At 42.6% G+C, this 21,612-nt stretch overlaps 1 protein-coding gene and 1 pseudogene across 1 annotated transcript in view; one reads left to right on the forward strand and one right to left on the reverse strand.

Moving 5' to 3' along the window:
* Positions 1-21,612, reverse strand: part of GPC3 (glypican 3) — a 420,774-nt gene that overhangs the window by 331,490 nt on the left and 67,672 nt on the right. The gene's annotated exons all lie outside the window — the stretch shown is intronic.
* Positions 8,093-8,435, forward strand: LOC109253732 (40S ribosomal protein S26-like; annotated as a pseudogene).

Below are 21,612 nucleotides of genomic sequence, written 5' to 3' on the forward strand. Positions count from 1 at the left end.
GGTGGGAGAGTGATGAAAGCCATTCTGCATACCAGGAAGGTCTAATGTCACAGCTTACAATCTGTCCAAACAGGATGCTTGAATTTTTTTTTTCACTAAATGGTGATCAGGGTGGCTCCAAAGCAGGTATCCGTATGGCGACACCCTCAAGCCTCCCCACACCAAAGGAGAGAGAAGGTCGGGCTGGAAAGAGGGAGATACTTGGTCTGGCAAACTACCTTCAAAAGCTGCCAACAGGAATCCTTGGGGAGAACTTTACAAACCTCAGACAGGAATAAATGAAGGTAAACAGACAGTGTCCACACAAGTGGCTCAGTCAGCGAAACCTCTGCCAGCAGGTTAGGTTAGTTTAAGCACAAGCCACAGTCATGAGACACCAGCCAAAAGCAACCAAAGATTTATATGCACCTTTAATTACTTTATTAGGTGCTAGCTCAAATATTTCTCAGGGCCCAGTCTCCCAGAGAGCCGTATCTTCTTAAGCTTCCAATCAAATTATAGTTTTCAAGTGTCTACCACTTCTCAATGGTTTGTAAAATCATTATGATACCTGTGAGGTATCTGGGGAAAGAGACTGCATTTTCCCATGAGGTTTAACCTGTTTAGCCCTTCAATATCACCTATGCTCTATGTTTGTAAGGCCTCATCCAAAGTGCTTCATTTAAAAATAAAAAACAAACCAGCATTATATAATCAACCAATAAAGTGAGGAGAGGCAGGTTTCCAGCTCCTGGACGCAGTGGCATCTTGGAGGGAAGATATGTTACCCCACAGATGAGTTCACCTTCAGGTATCTTGAGAAACCACGAAGAACACCCACTATCTAACCATGCCAGGTGATGCGATGATCAAATTTTTGTTGTGGACGAAGTCCCTATGTACCCATTGTCCTTCTTCGGGGTATCTCCTTGAGAACACACTAGGTCTGATAAAAAGTCTTGACCTTTTAGTTTTACATTGCATGTTCATGGGGGAACATGGGTGGCTCAGTCAGTTAAGCATCCGGCTTCGGCTCAGGTCATGATCTCACGGTTCACGAGTTTGAGCCCTGCATTGGGTTCTACGCTGACAGCTCGAAGCCTGGAGCCTGCTTCGGATTCTGTGTCTCCCTCTCTTTCTGCTCCTCCCCCATTTGCAGTCTTTCTCTCTCTCTCTGTCTCTCTCTCTCTCTCTCTCAAAAATAAACTTAAAAAAATCTTCACAATGCATATTCATGGACCCCCCCCCCCAACCCTTGGAACTGCAAATATTTACCTCTAGAATTAGCTGAGACATCTTTTCCAAGGTGCATCCTCTTGTCTCCCAAGGAAATAGACATTTTCAACTGTTCTCTCTTTTACTTTTCCATATAAACATTTTCCTCCATCAAAATGCATGAGATTCTTGCCAAACTCTGTAGTCATGCTTATGCCGCCTTACATGCATGTAACTCTGATAATGCATACCTAATATTAAATTTATGTGTTTTCTCTCTTCTGTATTTTGGTATGGAAGGGCCTTTTGTCGACCAAACTGTTTTAGTTCTCTGACAATGACAAGCTGTTAGCAGGGGAGTCGCTGTGTGTGAAAGCCATAGAAATATCTGAAGAGAAAGGGGACGTTGTACACCCAGGAACCAATTTAATACTTGATCTAGGGACCAAAAGCATCTATTGGTTGCTTACAGTTCATTCAATCAGTTGACCAACAAGCATTTTCCGAGCTCTGTGATCAGGCCCTACGCTAGGTGCTGAGGATACAAGTAAGACACGGTATGGGCCCTGGAAGTGTTCACAGTGTAGCGCAGGCATCCCCAGACCACTGGATCCCTGTAGGTCTACTCCAGAAAACAGAGTCCAACTTCCATTCAAAGAAACTAACTTTTTACTGCAGCGAGGGTTGTGATGGGGACTGGCAGTGGGAACTTTGCAACCTCCTTGAGGTAGCCCATTCTCCCTACTTTGAACAGCTTAGACTGCTGGAAACTTCTTGCCTAGCTTGAGAAAGTTATGCCTATAGCTCTCCTCCATTAATCCCAGTTTGCCTTCTCCCACACCAAAGCACCACACACATACACACACACACACACACACAACTAGTTTAATTCTACTTTGACCTCAGAAACCTTCATGTTTTTGATAACAGGCAGCATAGCCTCTGAAACTCTAATTTCCCAAGCTACAAAGTTTCCATTCTTTCAACTTCTTCTCATAGGATGTGATTCTAAGTCGCCCTGATGTTCCTTATTAAAGAAATCTCAGGTAGCAGCAGACAGAGGTGTTATTTAGAGGGCCTGATGACAATTTACAAACCTAGTTTGATGGAGAAAAGGGGATGCATTAGACCCTCAGATAATAGGGTCCCAGTTTGCGGTCTTTGTGATCAAGTCTAAGCAGAATTAATAATTCATACCCTGCTAATGCACAGCAAATCATATAAGAGCCTCCAAACACATGCACACATGCAGCTCGAAAGCATGAATAAAAGCAATCTACATACCCACCCCCAATCAATCAGGCCTCCTGATTACTAAAGAATTCCTCACTTATAAGAGAAATTTCTGTCCTTGCCAAGCTTCTGCACCCTTGGATTCAGCAGTCTCTCCCAAAACTTTTCACTCTACATAAAGACTTCTAGTTCCAATGCATAAAGACTCAAAACCCACTGTCCCATGAATTTAGGGTGTGTACAAAGAATCATAGTGCTTCTCTAGTCCGACATGTTCGTAGATGGAGGAAAACAGCCCGAGAAAGGGAAATTGGTAAGTTACAGAGCCCTGACTAGAAGTCAAGTTTCATTACTATTTTCTCTTTCCATCAAAATGCCTCTAAGTTAAAATGTTAAAGTCTGCAAGAAACATAATTCACTAATAGCGGTACCTTAGAAAGGATCCCTGGTGACCAGAGTTGTATTCTGTGAGTTTGTGCCTCCCCCACCCACCATCACCCCCACAGCTTTCCTATTTCCAGCTTTCTAAGAAGTTTTTTCGTTAATGTTTATTTATTCTGAAAGAGAGAAAGGGAGAATGTGAGCAAGGGAGGGGCAGAGAGAGAGAGAGAGAGAGAGAGAGAGAGAGAGAGAGAGAGAGAATCCTAAGCAGGCTCCATGCTGTCAGTGCAGAGCTCGACGTGAGGCTCAAACCCACAAACCGCGAGATCATGACCCGAGCCAAAGTCAAGAGTCGGACACTTAACCGACTGAGCCACCCAGGTGCCCCTCCTATTTCCAGCTTTTAACTCGAGTCTCACTCCCGATTGCTTTCTTTGTGCACCTTTTAATGACTTTAATGATTAGGATGATATTGGTGGTCTACTCGGTCCAAGTTTTTGCTTGCTTTACAAACTGATTTCCTAAGTGTTATCAAGTTAAAATTCTAGAAGATTCAACTTCCAGCACTCTCTCTGCCTATCAGTCTATTGTGGTATCCTGCTCCTAGCAGCAATCAGGGCAGGAAGGTTTTCCATCAGGTTTTGGCAGACTAGAAGAAAACTCATAGCCTGAACAAGGGAGGGATGAGGTAGTCTGTCTAAATATGCTCTTCAGGATGGTGCCGGAAGCCCTGAGGCAAGTAAAATCACTGGGTTCGTCTTTGGAAGCCTCACATCAATTTAGCCTCAAATAAACCTTGACAACCAAGGAGGAGTATCAGGCAACCACACTGGCCATTTATATCTCCGGATAGTTGTGCAAAGGACCAAGAGAGTTTCCTAATCCAGACACGGACATGCTAAGTTGTAGCCCCCGCCTGTAACCAATGAGTATTCACAAGGACAGGTGGGTAATGGAGGATGAACATTCCCTCCCAGCATTTTTAATTAACTGGATGTTGGATTTATTGGTCAGCTCAGTGGGAAATCAGAACCTACTACTTGGGGGCTATTTTTATAGCCTTCTGGAGTTGGGTTGCCTTACTACAGACACCTGGCACCATTCCTAGAGGTGGTTAGATCTGTATTTTCCCCTTTTAAACAGCAACCAGTGAGTAGATTTGAGCATTCCAGGCATCTGGCTAGTAATCCGATATAATAAAGGTGCCCCTTTCCCTTCCTCCTTGGGTAATACAGCACATACACCAGCAGTTTCTCCCTGCACATTCAGCAGCAGGTCAGAGGCGAAGGGAGTGTGGTTAAAACACAAAATAAGCTCTGTAAAACCTTGGAAGCAAGGGGCTGTATCCATCATCAATACGTTTATAAGCTATAAAACCCGAATAAGTAGTCTCTGAATAAACAACAGTTAATCTTATCAACTCTCAAGTCCCCGAATCAGAGTTTCAGTTCATTTCCTCTTTGTCTGCCTTCAGATGAAGCACTGTGTAAGAAAAAGGAGAGTCTTCTGCCATTGGAGATCTTTTTTACAGCATACGTTAACAATTTCTGCGCAGATATCTGGGTGGCAAATTGTAACCCAATACCTATTTTGCAATAAAACTACCACAGCATTAAATTGACATAATAGAGACGGAAATTCTATTCAGTTGAGTTTGGGTCATGCAGGCACTCACTTTAATGTGGGAGATGAATTAAGCTCATCCTTGGGAAATCCAAGGGTAATGACCGAAACACAATGTGATTGAGCTAATTATCAACCAGGTGTGCTTTAAGGAGTTGATGGTTCAATTTATTACTGCTAAGTGCACAAGCCTGTTTTGGGGAGGAGTTTACGAGAGCAGGTCAGACACTGCAACTTCTCAGAGGGCAAAAGACAGCGTTTCTGCAAATCTGGCATTATGTCCGGCCAACCTAAATCCTGCCCAAGCACCGAGACCAGCTCAAGAACCTGGAAACTCTTCCTGACTGCCCAAAGCCCCGGGGAGCTGACCGTTCCCCCGGGCTCCACTAGCGGTTACTATCTATAAGCAATTGGCATGCACCGCCTTTTAACAAGAGTAAACTTTTCCTTTGTATACGTCTGGTCTTCTCTGCCAAGTAAACTGCTCAAAGGCACACACATAGGGTTTTTATATCCTTTGTGATGTCTGACCCTGTTAAGTATTTACAGATTGACGTCTGCTAGATAAAAAGTAACGTTTTAAATGCTTACGCATTGCTGTACGGATATTTCTTAACATTTGTTTGTAAATGGGAGTTCTGTGTATGAAACATAAACCATTTAACGGCTCTGGTGATTATAATGAACATCAGTCTCATACAGCGTGGGACACAGGGCTGGGTGTGCGCTGACCTCACCATATCCCCAACCAACATCAGCACATTACTGAATGGAGCCCTACTTCTCTGAGGCCACACCTACCGTTTTACAGCCATCCCTTTTTCCTTCCTCCGCTGTCTCTTGCTGATCTGTCTACTCACACATCTCCTCTTTCTCCTCCTTGTTCCAGCACCTTGGGAGCCTGGCATGAACAGCCACTACCAACCAAATCCAGAGCAAGTCTCTTTCAGTTGTCAAGGTGTGTCTTCTTCAAACTGCTCGTCATCAGTCCACTTCAGTGACTTCTAATCCACTAGATGGTAAGATCCCAGAGAACAGGGACTAAGCGTGAACCATTACCTACATGAACACTACCTCCCACTCTCTGCCACCCAGAAGCCTAGTTCAAGAAATGTTCAACAGTTTGACTGCATTCTAGGATTCCAGGTTTCCCACCGGCCATCGGACATTCCATTTTCTAGGTGACTGTTAAAACAAGGGATTTGACTAGTGGTCTAGTGGTTATGAAGTTCCACTTAAACTAAAGCATGGAAGCAGGACACACACATGCCAATTGACCTATGGTAGCTGGTTCCAAGTACCCGAGCAGGCATCCTCCTAGCAGAGACTTCTTTGTTCTTCGGCACAGGGAAACTTCAATATCTGAACGTTAAATGTTGAATTTGCATTGAGAAGATAACAATCAATCAAATATGTATTGATTGCCTGGCACAGGGCGCAGTACATAAGATCTGTGAGGAAAAAAATGGATGTGTGTTCAATAAAGAAACACAATCCAGTGATGGTAGCAAGAAGGAGCAACTCTACACACTTTTTCTTAAGAGTCAGAGGCCATCCCGGGACGCCTGGGTGGCTCAGTCGGTGAAGTGTCCGATTTGGGCTCAGGTCACGATCTCGTGGTTCGTGGGTTCGAGCCCCACGTTGGGCTCTGTGCTGACAGCTCAGAGCCTGGAGCCTGCTTCGGATTCTGTCTCCCTCTCTCTCTGCCCCTGCCCCACTCACGCTCTGTCTCTCCGTCTCTCTCAAAAATAAATAAATATTTTTTAAAAATTTTTAAAAAGAGTCAGAGGCCATCCAGATAGACTAGCTTCAGCGCCTGAGGAAACAGATGTACATACCTCACTCCTTGCACAACATCTGGGGGGTTCAGCAAAAGAAAGGTACAAGATTTCATCTTCTTCGAACCTTTTTACCAACCTGTATCTGCCTGGTTAACTGAAAATAAATTTCCTGCTCAAATGCTCCTCCAACAAAATGACAAGGGTTGGGGGGGGGGGGGGACGGTGCGGGCAGGGACTGAGGTGAGGATATGAAATCTCACCTAGGACTGGTTTAAAGGTTCTCGAAGGAAACCACTTGCTGAAACCTTCTGTCACGGAGATCCCACCATTCAGCTCCACTCCATACTCTCTTGGCTACTTGGTGGTGGCAGGGTCACCACCAGTGGGCAAAGCAGGCTTCCAAACAAGCTATGGCCAGAGTGACCGCCAATACTAATACCAAAAGGGCCAGCAAGCAAACCCCAGGGGGAATCTGGGAACTTGTTCACAAAGTAGGATTATGTTTTGTATTTTCCATATCTCTTTCTTTGGAAGACTATGTTGTTAAATTGCTCATAAAGAGGATCATATAGGTTTTCCAGGAGTTTCGGCTTGAATCAAAGGAATGACTATATTTCTAGTTAATCCAATAACATACCACTATAAAAATCCACCCCAAAAAAACCATTTCTATGATAGACGTATTTAAAGGCATCTGCTGAAATGCTACCTTTTAATTCAGAAATTATAAGTCAAATAATTCTAAGTTTTTGAAAGAAGTTATAAAAAATGCTCAGAACGCATTAACGTAAGTGAATTATTACACCAATTATTTATTTAATATTAAAGAGTTTTGTGTTTAATTTGCAAATATTCTCAATCACAAGCACCAATTTTTTTTTATTTCACCAAAACAATCCAAATAATTTGCTCATTTCACACACACACACACACACACACACACACAATTTTTAATTTGTCTCTAGATATGTTTGAGTGAAGGTTATGTATCTGAAAAGGAAAACAAAAAGTAATTGTTTTTTTTTCCCAGAAAACAAATTTGAGGAGTATGTTTTTAAGCCACTACCCCTAGAATGTAAAAAATGTCTTTCCTCACTGGAAATATAACTGGAAACTAGGAAAGTCCTTTGTTCTACTCAGTTACAAATTTCCAGGCTGTGTGACCTGAGCAAGTGACATAGACTGTGAGTCTCAGGTGTGTTAGAACTGTGCCTAGCAAAGAATACTATTGAACTTTACCTGGGGTTGAGCCAGAAGATATATGAAGTCCTTCCCATTTCTACAAATCATGTATGAAGATGCCATCTAAATGTAAGAACCTATTTTTAAATATCTTGCATTAACCCAGTATTGGAGCACTACCTAGTTCGTTAAGTAACAGAAACTACAGTGATATTTCAAATAAGCCTTTCTGACGAGGAAGAGAGTTACAAGGACATTTTAAGGGATGCCTGGGTGGCTCAGTCAGTTGAGCATCTGACTCTTGATTTCAGCTCAGGTCACAGTCCCAGGATCGTGGGATCGAGCCCCACGTTTGGCTCCACATTGGGCGTGGGGCCTGCTTGCGATTCTCTCTCCCTCTCTCTCTCTCTCCCTCTGTCCCTCTCCCCTGCTCACATGCACACTCTCTCTCTCCCTTTCAAATAAAAAAAGGACATTCTAAGATACACCATTGCTGTTATTTTTCTTTCTTTCTTTTTCTATTTTTCCAACACTTTCCATAATGCGAATATATTACTTTTGTTCTCAGAAAAAATAATTGTCTCCATCTTGGCATGTGGGTTTAGAGATTTAAGATGGTACTAAAGGGCATTTTCTTTCCTTTTTTTTTTTTTTCATCATAAGAATTATAAATCTGCTCTCGGGTCCTCGCTTCCAAGATGACCAAGAAAAGAAAGAGTAACAGTCGTGCCACAAAGGGCCACGGCCACGTGCAGCCTATGTACCTACTGTACCCACTGCGTGCCCAAGGACAAGGCCATTAGGAAGTTCGCTTTCTGGAGCACAGAAGAGGCTGCCGCCTACAGGGACATTTCTGAAGCAAGTATCTTCGAGGCCTATGTGCTTCCCAAGCTATATGTTCAACTACATTACTGCGTGAGCCGTGCCATTCACGGCAAACTAGTCCAGGATCACTCGCGTGAGGCACCAAAGGACCGAACACCCCCACCCCGATCTAGACCCGTGGGCGCCACCCCACGACCTCCACCAAAGCCCGTGTAAGGAGCTAAGTCCTTAAGGAACGAAGAAAAACTGTTCTCTGGGGGAAAAAAAATAATAAAATGGAGATTATACTTTAAAAAAAAGGATTATCAATCTGCAGTATAGAAAATTCAGAATATACAATATAAAGAAAATACCCATGATTCCACCACCCAAATATAATCTCCATTAATATTCTAGCAATTTCCTTATAGTATTTTCTATACGTATATTATAGATCATCAACTGGGGTCAGATAGGTTGCTTCGTGTTTTGCTATTTTACATATGGATGACTTTGTGAGCATTTTTCACGGTCATTAAAAATCTTCGAAAACACCATTTTAAGAGGATTTTTTTAATGTTTATTTATTCATTTTGAAAGAGAGGGAGAGCAGGGGAGGGACAGAGAGGGGAGAGAGAGGATGCCAAATAGGCCCACGCTGTCAGCGGAGCCCCACGCCCAGCTTAAACTCAACAAACCGTGAGATCATGACCTGAGCTGAAACCAAGTCGGCCACTTAACCGACTGAGCCACCCAGGTACCCCTGAAAACACCACTGTTAATGGTTTTATCATACTGTGCTCTATACAACCATTCCCAACGGCTCACTATTGTCAACAGTGTCGCACCGAACTTCCTTCTCGTGTACATCGTTTTGCGACAAGTCGCTGGCTGAGAAGGAAAGGGCAACGCTGCGGGCAGCCAACCGGGGGCTGACTCTCATCATTCCCACCCCTTCCCTCCTTACTTGCCTTTCCAGCGCTCAGTCCTCCTCCCCTTCACGGTCCTCAATCTGGCTCTGGATTCTGATTAGCCTTGACCCTGACACACTGAGCACATGTGACCGAGGAGAGAGGCAGACACACATAGGACTACGGCCGGAAGGGCAGGGAAGGCACCAAGGACCTGGTCCTCGGGCTACCTGCTCTCCGCCTGAAGACCTGAGTGGGCACCGGGCACCGGACAAGCAGCGACTGGCGTCCCTAGCCCGGCTTGGATGGCAAAGACAGCGCGGGATCTCCATCCACATAGCCCCTGAGGACGTTAGCAGCAGCTGTGTCCACACTGAGGTACAGCTGAAGTGTTTTGATCCGGTGCTATAACCTTAAAATAACCACTAACATCCTCATCTATAGCCAGCTTATGTTTTCTGATATATCTGACATGATTTTAATTGGTATTTAATGAGAGCTTAGTACCGGTCCTTGCTCACTCCTAAGTTTTCTTTTTTCTTTGACATCCCAGAGCCCTAGGTTTCTTACATCATTTCTTCCTCTGGTCACAGACTGTGTGACAATAAAGTGTGTCCCTGGAGCACATGCATCTTGTCAATAAAAGAGTTTTTCAATAAAATGTGGTCTCCTTTCCAGAGCATTGCAAACTAATTGGGAAATAAAAAAGGAAAATACCTGAAAGGCTAGAGAATAATAAAACTAAATGCCGAGACCATTGTCAGGCTGGCAGTATGTGCTCTGAGAGGTCAGAAATGACAAAGAGGCCAGTTTGAGATGGAGAGGACGAGGCAGGGCTTAGCTGTGAAAATGCATAGTCCTTGGCCCCCCCCAGAGAGAGACAGGGAAGACGTTCCCAAGACTAAGAAAGTCACTGAGGGGGACATGTGCCAGCACCAATAATCACTCTAGCATATCTACCCCCACAGACTCAAATATTGGGGAGAAAGCAGGAGGCAGTTAAGGCAAAATATGCTGGCTAGGTCACTGGCTCAAGTCTAGCTAATCACGAGAGGCTTTAAGGACTGCATTACAGAGGTAAGACTCGGATACTTCAAAGAGAAACCTAAGCCCTTGATGAAGCAGCACTAAATAAGCAGCAATAAAAAAGAGAAACAAACAACACCAGGGCCCAGATTTGTATAAGAACAAAAATAAAAAAAAAATAGCCTTTCCTGAAAGAAAGTTGACATCTAAGTGCAAACGGCCTCAAGGTTACCTTTCATTTGCTTTCTGGCCATTTGTACCTGACCTTATGCACACGGTAAAGAAAGTAAATTTACCACCCCATCTTCACCCCATGGGGTACCATCTGCCCCTTTCAGAAGACATCCCCCCCCCCCCCCCCCCGTCCTCATCAAGCACCAATATTTTACATGTTTATCACCAGACACTTACTCTTCACACCATTTTGTTGTTGGTGTTGTTGGTGTTGTTTTAAAAAAAAAACATGGGTCGAAAAATCATGTAATCAAGAACCTCATTTCATAGAAAACTGGGAAAACCGGAAAGAGTACATCTTCTACTGAGATTTGCCAACATGTTTTGCACATTCTGGGGGAAAACATTCGTAAGAATTGTGTGTTCTCTTCCATAAATCACTCCAACAGAATTCTTTCTGTATTATTCTATCTCTATCTAAATGGAGATCGGAGACCCACTGGCTATCTCCCATTGAAATAACCTACAGGTTCCAATGGAGTTATCTGCAGGCAAATGATCAAGCTATTAACACTTGCCAGACCAGTGAGACTGTAAAGTTAACTGTGGATGAGGTGAACGGAGCTTTGAAGTCCACGGTTTTCTTTCAAGTTATTCAGATCCCCATGTAAGAATACTCATCCCAGGGAGATCACACCTTCTTCAGGTTATCAGACGAAAAACCTCTTGTCAGCACCAACCAGCCTAAGACATCTTAAAAGAAAATGCATATCAAACCCATTCTCGAAGACTCTCTGCTCTTTGGCTTTGTAGAAATGCCAATCCAATGCTGTATGAATGTTTTCATTTAGCGGAGATTTGGGGTAAAAAAAAAAAAAAAACCAACAACAACAAAAAGGGACTTGACCAGTTCTGAAGATCAGTGTGCTTCCCATCGAGATAGAAATAAGGTGATACAAGAAAAGATGAAGGAAAATATTTAAAATAAGAGGGAGGAAAACACGGGAGAGGGGAGACAAAAAGGACAAAAAATAAGTAAAGAACAGAAATTGCTGGTACTAAACTCACCTTTTTTTTCTTTCTTTTAAAAAATGTATTTTAGAGACACAGACTGCATGCACACAAGCAGGGGAGTGGGGCAGAGGTAGAGAGAGAATCTTAAGCAGGCTCTACACTCAGCGTGGAACCCGACGTGGGGCTTGATCCCACGACCCTGTGATCATGGCCTGAGCCCACATCAAGAGCCAGACGTTCAACCCACTGAGCCACCCAGGTGCCCCAAATTCACCTTCTTGATTGTATTGTCCCCCATTATCCTTAACACGCAATATACATGAAAACAGGAGAAAGTTAATTCCACAGAAACAGATACACATGTTAAGCGGAACTGAAGTTGCAAAAAGCAAGATCGTATGTTAACGTATGTAACAATTCCACTTTCTTCAAACTGAGATTGTCTTCAAACATTCTGAACATTCTCAGTGAAACCAGATATGTTATTTACCCCTGAAGAGTGCTGATTTCCCTCAATATCACAAACAAAACAGATCCATCTAGTTTTCTGAGGTCAGCAGTGCCCTTTTATTAAGTGGAATTAAGAAAACAATAGTGACTCCAGGACCAAGAACGAAGTTTGCATCCAACGTGCCTTGTGAACTGGTACACGGCATGTAAAATTAAACAATGGATATTGGGAAAGCTACTAGTAATTTTGATAGAAGAAGAAAATTGAACTAGATTGAATATCTAGAGAGAGTCATGGGTTAGTGCAAATTACTTGTAATGGATGCATTTTTACAATATACAGAGGTCTGACAGCTTCAACTTTCATACATCTGAGCAATATCTAAATATCTCTTAGAACAGATTTTGATTTAACAAGATAATACCTGATATCCAGGTTCCTCCAGTATCCATCAAGCCACCCGATCTTACCCATTAGCAACCCATCTCTCATCTGTCCCTCGTCACCTCCAGGAGCCAGCCATTCAAGACTTTATTAAGTGCCTGCTACCTACAAGGCACTTTTTCATCTCCCTTTGCAAAAGGTACCTGGCGCTCCAGAATCCGGGATGCTGACCTTTTTTTTGTCTTTTGAAGAGTTGCATCACCTTTGATTTGTGAAGTTCATTAACATAGCCTTGATCTAAAGTTGTTCGCGTGGTACAGTTACATCTATGTGTTTTGAATTAATGTGACTTAAAATTAATTTAATTAAATTTAGAATGAAAATCAATTTTGCTCTCAAGATGTTTGGGTTTGTTTTTTCCTCACAATTTCAGAATGCCCTTGATAAAACTGGCGATACACAGGGGCTCTGAAGACTATCTTCAATGTTAAAATGAGTTGTAAAGAAAAATTTAGAAAATGCAAAAAAGGAGACCAGATGCAAAACTAACTGATCTTCTTGCACTGAAAAATAGCCAATGTTGACGTCTTGGTATGAGACTTTCCAGGACTTTTTTACATACAGGTTTAGATGTATTTATTTTCGCTCAGTTACAGCATACTATATAGACACAGCTGTGTATCCTGTAGAAACTACAAACTATAATGGCTTTGTAACATTCTCTTGAATGGACATATCACAGTTTATGTAACCATTCACTCCTCTATTATTAAATATTTTGTTGTTTCCAGTTTTTTGTTGTCAGAAAACACCTCTGTGCATAAGGCTTTCTCTTTCTGTGTTCGGGATGGCTTTCATAGAAGAAAGTCCCAGAAGTGGAATTATTGGCTCTAACCATGAATACTTTAAGGCCTTGGATAACACATATTGCCAAAATGCAGCTCCAAAAGGTTGTACCAGAGATGTACGAGAGAGTGTCCACTTGACTAAATCCTCACTGGTGATGGGTATCATTTTGTCATGTACTCTTGTCCCAACCTGCACGTTAAAAAATGTTACCTCGTCGTTTTCATTAGATACTGGTGCCTGAACTTTAAGCCATTTTTTTAAATGCTCCTCTTGGAGAGAATGCTTTTTTCAGATTCCTGTTAAAGCAGACACGTACATCTAGTATCGGGTCCTAGCAGAGGCCAAAAGAAAATGAGAAGAGAAAAAAGACCCATTCTGAAGCTTTTAGGAACTTTTTAAGTTCCTTTTCTGTTCTTTTATTTCATGACTATAGATGCCAGGCACCACAGCTTTTCATCAGTTTTCCCCAAGGCCGTCACATGTAGAAATTGTACTCACTAGTTGTCTAAACATTGCCAAGGACCCACCTGTATCACTCACACGGTACTAGGCCCCGCAGATGTCACTGTGAACACAGAGCCCCTGGCCTGATCTAACAAGGCCTGAGCCTAGGGAGGAAGACACAAGGGCTGTACAGAGTACGAGAACAGATAACAAGGGAACCTTAGCAAAGACTTGAAGGGTCTACACCAAGGCCTAGGAGTGCCTGGCTGGCTCAGTCAGTAGAGCATGCTACTCTTTTTAAAAAAAAAAAAAAATTTTTAATGTTTATTTATCATTGAGAGACAGAGAGAGAGAGAGAGACAGAGCATGAGCATGGGAGAGGCAGAGAGAGGAGGAGACACAGAATCCGAAGCAGGTTCCAGGCTCCGAGCTGTCAGCACAGAGCCCAACGCGGGGCTCGAACTCACAAACCACGAGATCATGACCTGAGCCGAAGTCGGATGCTTCGACTGAGCCACCCAGGCGCCCCTAGAGCATGCTACTCTTAATCTCAGGGTCACGAGTTCAAGCTCCACATGGGGCAAGGAGCCTACTGAAAAAATAAATAAATCAAACAACCTGAGGCCTAAAGCAAAAGTTAATCTCCTCGGTTCTTTCCTTCAACCATTTCTCATGTGACATCATTTTCCCATCCATCCTGGTCACTATCTTCTGGATACACTCAACTTTGTCAACGTTCATAAAATGTGGCGACTACGCTTGAACATAATACTCCAGATGTGGTCTGATCAGCACACATGCTTCTAATACAGCCTAAAATTGTTTTGCTTTTTAAAAAAAAATAAGCTGCACCACATTGTTGGCTCATATTAAACTTGTGATCAACTAAATCCCCAAGAACTTTTTACATAAACTGCTGCCAAGTCACATCTCTCATATCCTGTACATATGCCATTTTTAAACCTAAATTCAAGACTTTACATCTATCACTGTTAAATTTCATCTTGTAGGTCTTGACCTAGAGTTCCTACAAGTTGAGGTCATTTTAAATCTGGATTCTGTCATCCTATATACTGAACTACGCCACCCAGCTCTATATTACCTGCAAAGTGGAAAGCCTGTCTTTGTGATCAATTATGATCAAGACTCTGCTCCTTAGGTCAGGGGCCAGGACCTGGACACCTTTGTTTTCCTTACAGTGCTAAGTACAGTGCCTTTTACATAGTAGATGCTCAGTAGCTGTTAAGTGAACGAATGCCCAGGCAGAGCCAAAGACAGTTCCGTGGCCCTTAACTAAAAACATCTTCCTCCAGGTTGACACTCAATCGGTTGCTCAAGCAGCTGTGAATTTGCCTAATTACTAGTTATGCAGTCAAATTTCACAATCTTATGCACAAGGATATTACAGAAGACTCTCAAATGTTTTGCTAAAAACCAGACATCCTGTATTTATATTTGACATTCTGGCACAGTTGTTCTGATGCAGCCGTGACAGAAACAGAGGCTGTTTATCATTCACCTCCCAGACACTCTTTCCTCAATCCTTACCCAGAGTACAGGGGACTTTTGCTTTCTAGTTTCTTCACTATGAACATATGAAGATGTGTTCCTTTATTGCATTATATTCCTCACCTTTCAGAAGTAAATGTTTAAAAATAATTCTACATTAAAAACTGCATTGAGAACGTGAAAATTCTATACATTTATAATCACAGAAAACAGATGCATTTTTAAGTTTGTTAGATTCTGAAAGAGAATAAACCCTGAAAGAGCCAACCAGTCCTATTCCCTCAAAACGTGATACTGGCGTTTCACCCTTTTGAAAATAGCAGAAACATATTACTTTTCCATAGTACATTATATGGAACATTAACGAGACAGTGGATGGTCACTGAGTCAAAGATTCCCAGTGGAGCCTGTATCTGGGACGCTGGGACCATACTGCGATCCAAATATCCTTCCCTACTCCATTCCTGTCCCTTGAAAGTTTGCAATCAGAGATTTTAAGCAATACACTATTCAAGAAATGAAAGATTCTCAGAGAAAGAGCAGATAGTGTGCCCAGAATGATTAATGGCCTTTCAAAGATGAGCAAGTGTGGAGAACACATGATTGCTGGTGATGTGGGCGTTGTCTGCCAGATGGTGCCTGACCCCCAGCCCATCCCCCCAGCCCATCCCTCAGCCCTTTGCTGAGCATCACCCCATGCATGACACCCATTCCATCCTTGACCCCCATTCCCACCTCAGCCCCAATCTCTACCCTCAAGGCGGAGGGATGAAGTGAAGCTGAGGGATGGGGTGAGGCTGTCTGTTTTGCACATTACTTGGTAACTTAAAACAAAGTCACTGAACGTTTTATTAGTCTGCTTTGGAGGCTGTTGCAAAAGCCCCGCCGCCCCCACCACCGTGTTAAAATGGTCTCACCATAAAGTTCCCAGCATCAAAAGACGTGAACAAAGCAAAGCATGTCCAAATGCCATCTAACCACTTATGTGATAGCATGAAGAAAGTATCTAGGAATTAGAAGACTTGAGCAGGAGTTCCAACTTCTACTAAATGGCTGACCTTAAGAAATTCTATTTCTAATCTGAGCCCGTCTTCCTTGCAACTGGAAAGTTTAAATTAAATGATCTTCATAGCTGCTTCTCCAAGTCTGACTCTCAGACTACCTGGTACTGTTGCTGAACTATACATTTGTAGTTATCTTGCCTTTAAGCATCTCTGGGTCAAGGACCATGTCTCACACTTCCACACAATCTGAGCACATAGTAGGTACTTATGACCATTTTTCAGTTGAATTGACTTCCCATGTGCTAGACTGGTTGTAATTAGGCTTCTATTCATTGACTTTACTCAGAGGAGCATAGGACATCACAGGTTACCTTGACCGCTGGTCAGACTCTAACCAGCATCAGGGCCAAACTCTTTGCTTATAGGGCATAAGAATTGCAGGGATGGCCCAAGAAAATACTGAGCCTTCCAGGGAATCTGATGCAGGTCGTCCGTGACCCACTATGACCAGATGGAGTGATGCTTCCAAGTGACCTTTTCAACCTCACCTCCTCCTCACTGCCCTTGACCTAACTGACGTGTGCTAATAAGTTAAAGGCGAAAAACGCTCTCTATAGTAACAGTCCAAGAAAGAAAACAGTGGCCTGGTGAGATACTGCTAATAATTTACATTTTATTTTTTTAATATTTTATATTTTAGGATAAAGTTTTTCCTAAAACAAAAGCATTTCAGTAATGTTTTTTTTTTTCAAATTAGATTCTACCCCCATCGAGCTTTTCTTTATGCTAACCACTGTAGGGAACATGTCTTAAAAACTCAGAACTTTTTTGGGGGTGCCTGGGTGGCTCAGCCAGTTAAATGTCTGATTCTTGATTTCAGCTCAGGTCATGATCTCACGGTTCATGAGATCGAGCCCCTGCATCAGGCTCTGCACTGTCAGTGTGGAGCCTGCTTGAGATTCTCTTCTCCCTCTCTCTCTGCCCCTCCCCTGCTCTATCGCTTTCTCTCTCTCCCAAAATAAATAGAGTTAAAAAATAAAAAAAAACTCGAAACCTTTAAAACATTTTTTCATATTTATTTATGAGAGAGAGAGAGAGAGAGAGAGAGAAACAGATTGCGAACAGGGTAGGGGCAGAGAGAGGAAGAGGGAGACACAGAATCCGAAGCAGGCTCCAGGCTCTGAGCTGTCAGCACAGAGCCCGACGCAGGGCTCCAACCGTGAGATCATGACCTGAGCCAAAGCCGGACATACTGAGCCACCCGGACACCCCAAACCTTGGAACTTTTTAATCCTCATTTTGCCAATGTAAGAAATTCATTCTACAAATTTTAATTCAACCCCAAGTACATGGTAGGCACCGCAGTAGCTGCGGACAAAGTACACATTTTACACATCTGTTCAACCAGATATAGGTTAAAATCCTGGAAGACACATCAGCCTTTTATCTTCTTTTCATGACAGTGATTAAAAACCCAGTTCTTCCTGTTAAAAAAAAAAAAGGTATGTTCTAATTTCCTCATTAAGAAGATAATTCACTGAAGGCTAATCTGAATATGTTTATGCTGCCACCCTAGTGGAGTCCGATTGAAGAGTGGTGTCACTGCAATTCTGGGCTCCCATGCCTTACTAATAATTAGAAGAAATGGAAGTACTGAACAGATAACTGAAATTTCTCAGTGGGTCTATCCTTTCTTTTAGCCTCACTTCACAAGAATGGCATACATCTGAGCTCTTGTCCTTTTGTACTTCTCCCATTGAAAATGATGGGAGCCATGGCAGATTTCTGCCTTTCAAAAGTGAAATGGTCACCAAAAATGCTAGCTGAGTAAAAACAGCCCAAGTAAAGCATTTGGTTTGGCACGTGGAGAATCCTCAATGAGATGTTAGTGCCTGGTGGTCCTGTTACCGGCCTTCAAAAAGACGCAGAGTTTCTCAATTCTGATTCTTAAGTAGTATCAGGTTTAAAAGTTTTCACATCAGGCGAATCCGCCACACAGAAAAGAAAGCGGGCCCTCGCCAATGGGCATTCGGGCCTTCCCTAAAAATCTGTGGAAGTGGTTTACAAACTCGTTGTCTCAACACATTGGTATGTCCAGATCAGCTGTGAATATGTTTTGCGTCAGCTGTTACTAATACTGAACTACCAACATTTGTAAGTAATTTTCTCTCAAAAAAAAAACACACAACAGTGAGTTGAAAGTTGCTCCTATACTATAGAAATACCATTGCTAAATCACTCACATTCCAATAGGCTTTCCAGTCCAGGAGTCAAGAAAGGGGCGGGACTGCCCTTGGTGCCCTGGGAACTGCGCAGAAGCTTGGCGGGCCCCGCCTGTGGGAGGGACTCGCCTGGGAAGAGTGCACCCGGAGGAGTGACAAGCGCACAGCCAGGGATGCGAATGAAGCTCAACTCTGGGCAACCCGCAGCACGCAGTGTGTGAAAGTTATCAGGCTTAGCTCTCATAATGGCTGGGAGGTGCTCGTCCGTACGATAGCTTGAACTTCAATTTTCAAGACACGAGTTTGTCATGAGTTGGGCTTGGGGGATTTTGAGGGGGTTGGTTTTATGGGGGAGGGAGGGCATTATTCCAAAGCAATTACCTGTCTGATTTTCAACTCTCTCAGGCTGCAAGCGATATAACAGAAAGTGGGAAAGTGACACTACGTTGAAGTGAGAAGGAGTTCGGTGTTTGCAGCCAGAGAAGGAAGGTATTCTCTGTTAGACCTACTGAGTTTTGGTTGATGGTAGGAGATCTGAATGGAAAAAATACAACCGTACGTAACTTATCTGAGCTGGTTTCCCCGTGTAAAATGGGCTTAAGATTCTGCCTCGAAGAGGGGCGCCTGGGTGGCGCAGTCGGTTAAGCGTCCGACTTCAGCCAGGTCACAATCTCGCGGTCCGTGAGTTCGAGCCTCGCGTCGGGCTCTGGGCTGATGGCTCGGAGCCTGGAGCCTGTTTCCGATTCTGTGTCTCCCTCTCTCTCTGCCCCTCCCCCATTCATGCTCTGTCTCTCTCTGTCCCAAAAATAAATAAAAAACGTTGAAAGAAAAAATTTAAAAAAAAAAAAAAGATTCTGCCTCGAAGAGTGTCGCAAGAATTGGAGATGATGTATATGAAGTACATGGCACAATGCCTGACTCTAAAAGACCATTTTAATTATCATTAGTCCATTAGAAACACAGGACTAAGGCATGGGCAAGAAATCAGAACCGGAGAGTTCATTACACTGAGGTTGCAGTTGAAGCCATGCAAACGAATGAAGAGAGGAGAGTAGTAAAGACATCCCTTCGGGGAGGGAACAGTCACATTTGGATGAAAGAGAAAGATTTGCCATCAAAAAAGGAGAGAAGGAATTCTCAGGCCGGTAGGAGGGAAGTAGATATATGTAGTGTCACAAGCCAAGGGAAGAAAAATATTCAAGGGCAAGAAGGAAAAATAAGCACCAACGAATTCAGAAAAAAAAAAAAAAAAAAAAAAAAAAAGTCAGTTGCTGGTAATCTGCAGGGGAGCAATTTTAGTAAAGAGGCAGTGGCAGAAGCCAGATTACAAGGTGTTTTGGAATGAGTGGTAAAGAAATGGAGCCAGCAGATGTAAACCACTCACTTGAGAAGAGAAAGTCAATAATATCTCAGTCTGACAGCTGGACATGGGCCAGACGTGCAAGAACAGACTTTACCCGTAAAGACTTAAATGTGGGATTTTAATACGGAATTTGTGATGGCTGCAGGTATAGAGGGGCCTCCCAAGGGAAAAACACATTCCTCCTAAAACTAAATATGGCTTTCATAAACTCAACAAAGAGAGGCCAACCTAGGTTGTTTCTTAAATCTCCATGGCTTCAAGATAATGCCACTCAATTCTAGGGCTGTGGAGAGGGAAAAAACAGAATGAAAAATTTAAGAATGTACAAAGATCGGTGAAGAGCCTTCTCTATTTGGTGGCCTCCCTACGGAGCTTTTGTTCTCGAAATTCCCAGACTCTCCAAGAGTCTTAAAGGAGCGTAACCCAATCAAGCCTCCTCAGGTTAAAAGGTGGGGGGGGGGAAAGCTTGCCTATTAACTCCAAACCAATCGCCTCCCCACTTCCCTTGTATTACACAAAGTCCCTATTTTCAGTGAGTAAATAAATAACCCCCCAGAAGCAGAATAGTTTTCTGAAAAAGCTGGGAGGGTCCACAAAGCTGATTAGGGCTTGTTTATTTGAAAGTTTCAAATAAAAGGCATTTCAACTGGTCAGGAATGTTTGAGGACTATTAAAATGTGACAGGATTCACTAGGGTAAACATGTCCTGCCTCAGGCTTCTTGGAGCCTCTAATCCCTATAACAAGCAAGGCCCTAAATAAGAGAAGTAATAATACTAGCGACCATTATTGAGCAAGCGTGTACCATGTGCCCTTTACATGCATTGTCTCATTTAATCCTCACAAGAGCACTGGGAGGTTAGATATTATTAACCCCGGGGATACAGAGCTGCTGGGCTAACCCTGGCGCCAAAGGACCTCCCAGGTTTTGTTAGCATAAATGCCCTATACCTATACCCCGGCCATCAACTTGTATTTTCTTGTCCCAGCACTGCTCTGACTGCTTGGTTTTCAACCAGTTAAAAATAAGTAAACTTCCCTATATTTTGTCCCCACTCTATATTATGTCACACAGGCCTTGGAAATAGACGCAAGTTCAAATCCTGGCTCTGTCCTACCCAAGCTACATGGTCTTAGGCAAATGACTTCCTCCGAAGGGTAATAATGGTACCTTCCAGTGTTGTTGTAAAGACTGAGATACTAGTACAGGGCCTAACACACAGTAAATAATCAAAAACGTGACTTTTGAAAAATTTGAGCATTGAGTAATTGAGGTTTCCCTCACTAAAGTAAGATTATTTGTTTTATAGTAGATATATATATATATATATATATATATATATGCTGTAAAATCTTTGAAAATTTCAGAAAAAAATATATAAGGGAAATAAAAATGAGCTGTTAACCTACCATCCAAAAAAATCCCCAGATATTGAAGCATAGATGTATATTTTTTTATCAAACGAAGAAAATATATAGATTCATACCCTGTTATTTATAAAATTTTAACATTATATCATGATCGTTTTTTCATATCATGAAATAATCTTTGAAAACATCGTTGTTAATTGGCTTCATAATATTCTAGTCTATGGATGTAACACATTGATTTAACAGACACAACACTGATTAAACAGGAATAATTGCCTTTTAACCAAGGTCTTCAGTAGCTCAACCCAGAGGACTCTTATAATGAAAATTCAAGGGAAAAGAGACTTTCTGTTTCCCCTAAATTACACCTTGTGTTTGGCCATCATCCTTCTAGCTGCCTCTGTTGGGGGTTATTGGCTTTAGCGTTGCCTGTTGATGTCTTAGCAGCAACTGTGGAAATTAAGACTTTTGGGCCATGTCCTAAGAAACCATCAACTTGAAAAGAAGTATGTAACACTATATACATTTAACCATAGCTACCTAATAATGAAATGCACATAGGAACATTTTAACAAGCCACATTACCATGCATTTTATGACAGCAGAGGAGCATTCTTGAACCAGAGGGCTGGTTCTCATTAAGATATCCAAGATGGATTGGTTAAATATATTATGCTACATCCAGACAATAGA

Source organism: Panthera pardus, unplaced genomic scaffold, assembly GCF_024362965.1.
Source record: "Panthera pardus isolate Hobbes unplaced genomic scaffold, ASM2436296v1 HiC_scaffold_27, whole genome shotgun sequence".
NCBI lineage: Eukaryota > Metazoa > Chordata > Mammalia > Carnivora > Felidae > Panthera > Panthera pardus.